Source organism: Fukomys damarensis, unplaced genomic scaffold (genome assembly GCF_012274545.1).
Source record: "Fukomys damarensis isolate Sample0158 unplaced genomic scaffold, DMR_v1.0_HiC HiC_scaffold_37, whole genome shotgun sequence".
Lineage (NCBI taxonomy): Eukaryota > Metazoa > Chordata > Mammalia > Rodentia > Bathyergidae > Fukomys > Fukomys damarensis.
In genome coordinates, this window is record NW_022900949.1 from 451,531 (window position 1) to 455,721 (window position 4,191).

A 4,191-nucleotide genomic window follows, 5' to 3' on the forward strand; every position below is an offset into this window, starting at 1 on the left:
CAAGGGCAAGGACCCGAGTTCAATCCCTGGTACCAAAAAAAACAAAAAACAAAAAAATACAAATATTCCCTGTCATTTCAAATTTTGTGAGGAACAATACTGGGAGTGAAAATTACCTCAGATTTCTGTTGAGATTTTTGTACACATCTTCAATGGTCTGGTATGGCCATTTTTGACCTAAAATGCAGACACCAGAAAAGTGTGATAAATTATTATATTATATAAAAACGCTCCATTGTGACCATGCTAAATTTTTTCATCAAAGTGTGTTTTTTCACATTCCAAAACTCTGAACAGCACTAGTGAGCAAGAAATGTTTGCTACCTAACTAAGTGAAGAGGGAGGTCTCTCTTACCCACAGAAGCCAGGTTCCAGAAGGTCTCCTGCATCACAGCTCTGTAGAGATGCTTCTGGGAAGGGTTCAGCAGCGCCCACTCCTCCTGAGTGAAGTTCACAGCCACATCCTCAAAGGTCACTGCCTCCTAAAACATCCCAAACATGTTTTCAGAAAGAAGGATGAGACAGACAGCAGAAGTGATCCGTACTAATTTATGAGTTCACACGATGCTGTGCAAACCCAACATTTACTGCACAAGTTGGTGGTTACATTCTTTCTGTTCACACTCATTTCCTCTCACAGAGCTTTTCCGTGGAATGAAATCAGACCAGCAACCAAAATGTTATCACACCAATGGGGATGTTAACAATGTGACCACAGGATGATGGATCAGCAGTGTCTTCAGAAAGACAAGCACAAAAACAAGGGAGAAATATAAAGAAAAGCTTTGGAGTTGTCAAAATCAAAATGGAGTCACTTACGTCAGCCTTACAAAAACCAAAGTCTTGTAAAGAAAGTGTTCACACACCGAGTGCCTATGATAACTATTACAAAGGTCTAGTCAAAGCCCAAGATTGTCCTGAGACACTCTGAATTTGAATGAACAGAACCGCCATTAAAAAATGCAGGGCCTGATACTTACAAATAGGAACAGTTTCATGAATACGAGACAACCACTCTATAGACTTGGGAAAAGAAGGGCATAACTATATCTTTCTGGGGATGCCCGCCCAGTGTTTTACAGTCTCAATTAGTTTGCTAATGCACTCGGGGGCACCTGTACTCTCATAAAGTAAAACTTTGTGTTTCCAGTAATTCTCATAATGCTGTGGAAAAGAACAGCTCAGGCTCAGTGCCATAGCCAAGTGTCACAGCCAAGTGCTACAGCTCTGAGGCACAACTGAGTGCTACAGCTCAGTGTCACAGCTCTGGGTCTTGGCTATCACAATTTGAAGACTCAAGAATCCCATGGTCACTCGAAGAGGCAGAGAAAATCCTTTATTATTCTGGCAGGCTCAGAGAGCCCGTACTCTGAAGTCTGAGTGCTTGACTAGAAATGGAAGCCTCCTTATATAGGGGTCTACTGGGTAGGCAAGCACGCTCACTGACGCAGGGGGGCAGTTACAGAACATTCGTGAAAGGCGCAGAGCTAACGAACATCCCTGTGGTCACACAGTCACTAAACATTTTGATACAATGGGCAGGTATGCTGCCCAGCCACACAAACTTACATTTCTAGAACATTTTGTGGAAGGAAAAAAAAATGGAGGCAAGCCAAAGGCCTCTCTTACTGTATAACGTTGCTCTATCAATAATACATCTTTAAGTCCATAAATTCCAAAACCATGTTATAGCTACAGATAAACAATCTTACTTCTACTTGGTTACAATCTCTTCCTGCTACCTGAAGAAATGTTTACTGCAATTTGCCTGCTCCCCTAGCAGGGCTTGTCACAATCTACTGCTTTTCACACTGCTAGTGTGGGATTTGGTTGCAAAGTATATCTTGGAGATACCAAGAGGATATTGCAAAGGACGGGCAGGATGAGACGGAAAAGGAATTCAGGTACATGGGGAATGCATGTATTTTCCCTGAGAAAAAGACATTTGGCATCAAACTCCTGAAACACAGCATTTGTACCCCAAGACTCTGGCCAAGTTAAGAGAACAAACTGCCTAGATGACTGTGATCCCAAGGACACTGGGAAGTGGTAACGAGCATTATCTATGGAAACCACCTTCCTGCTCATATACTAAGTTAGCTGTTCCTTGAAATGCCGATCAGACAACGGAACTAAAGCAAGTTAATGATGTCACTACCTGGGTAGCCTCATCTAGAAAATCCTTTCCCTGTGAAGACTGCTACTAGTAAGTATGCAGCCCTTGCGGTTTTACTGAGGGAGGCTGTTCTATAGTGTGTTCCCTGTGGATTTCCCGTGCAGTGTCACGGCTGTGTACATGCCACTCATGGGACCTGAGGAGCACGGTGTTGAGGCCACGCCCGCCATGGGACTTTGCCAAGGGGTGCTGTAGGGTCCTCCTGCGTATCCCAAGTAACACCACTGCTCCTGAATGCACTCATTCAGAAGCCTTCCTTATTAGCGAGTACTAATTAACCCCTTCCTCTGTAAGTACATCGTAAACCTTACTTCCACAAGTCATCTTTACCTTCTTCAGTCTCTCAGCAACCTACAGCCCATTGTGCTAGCACAACCAGGATTTAGACACAACAACGTTACAAGAACTGTTGAAAGGTGTTCCTCAGAGAGAAAAGATTGAAGAATTCTGCTGTAAGAAAAAACATGGCGCCAGATGGGACTGGGGATTTAGCTCAGTGGTTCCATCGCCTGCCCCGCAAGCACAAGGACCTGAGTAAAATTCCCAGTACCAAAAACAAAAACAAAAACATGGTGCCAGAAAATAATTCTATGGAAGTACAACAAAAATCGCTTATTTCTTCTCATTTGTATTAACAGACAAATGTCTATGGTGAACTCAACGGTATACTGGGTGGTCATAGTTTTCAATAGGGACTAGGAATGACAGCAATTCTAGGTGGGATGGAAAGGAGGAGCTGGGAACATACCAGGGTTACCTGCACTGCCCTTGAAAGAGTGCACTATGATTTAAAACTGGATTTTGATTCGTTGTGAATAGATATCACCAACAGTATGCAATGGCTTAAAACTTTTAGGAAACAAGTATATTTGATGTTCTAATGGAGAACAGAAGCCTGACAGTATAAGATGATTAATTAAAACGAGAATGGAGAAACAGCAAGAAAACTACACTGGAAAACACCAGAAGATGACATTTTCAGTAATACATCCGAAAAACTGATAAGATACATAAAGCAATGAAATTTTTATATTAGGTCAGTTCAGTCACTTCAAAATATATGCATACTACAAAGCATCATAAGTTATTAATGCATTTGATTTTGTTAAACATTTTAACATTTAAGTATATAAACATTTTTAAAATAAGATAAAGACAAAAGATTAAATATAAAGTTATGCAGAGAGATACACTTCTAGCACTATCTGAAAGGAACCTGGAGTGCTTATATTAACTTCAGACCAATCAAATAGTACCTCAAGGACATTTACAAGGAAGGAATACAGGGATCAAGTAATTATAAAGCAGTCATTTCTCAATTTGTAATGTATATTCCCACAGAGCATCAAAACTGCATGAGGCAAAAACATGTAGAAGGAAAAGGAAAATTATTGATGTTATCAATACTCCACCCAAAATAAAACATAAATTCATTTTTACATCATATGGAACATTAACCCACACAGACTATGTTCTAAGCTACAAAACACATTTTAACAAATGTAAAGGAAAGCAACATATAAAGTCCTCTCCTGCTATTTTGGAATTTAAATGGAATACACGAAATCTCTAACTGGAGATTAACCCACAAACATCTACATAACGTGTCAAAGAGAAGCCTCATAAGAAATTAAATATTTAAAAACACACACAAACAAACACATCTTATCTTAACCAAATCTGTGAAATGAAGGAAAGGCAATACCTGGGTGAACACTAATCTAACGAATCAGTGTGAGACGAGAATAACCTAAACGCCATGAACTAATTTCTCTACTTTTGAAAACCCAAGAAGAGTAAGATAATTCCAAATCAAGGAGAAGGATACAATGGCTAGTAAAAACATTAATAAAGTCATAAAGACATCAACAAAACTAAAACCTGATTATTTTAAAAGACTGAGAAAATTGATTACTCAGTCAAAATAACTAAAAGAGCAGAGAACATACAAATTACTAATATCAGTAATTACAGATAGACTGTAGACGCTACTGTCATGGACATTAAAAGGACAG

At 39.7% G+C, this 4,191-nt stretch overlaps 1 long non-coding RNA gene across 1 annotated transcript in view; it reads right to left on the reverse strand.

Moving 5' to 3' along the window:
* Positions 1 to 2,660, reverse strand: part of LOC104876356 — a 4,728-nt gene extending 2,068 nt beyond the window's left edge. The window contains exons 1-2 of the long non-coding RNA XR_784324.3: positions 356 to 2,660; positions 117 to 177 (exon numbers count right to left, since the gene is read on the reverse strand). This is a non-coding gene — a long non-coding RNA (uncharacterized LOC104876356). The remainder of the gene's footprint in view (positions 1 to 116; positions 178 to 355) is intronic.
* Positions 2,661 to 4,191: the final 1,531 nt, after the last annotated feature.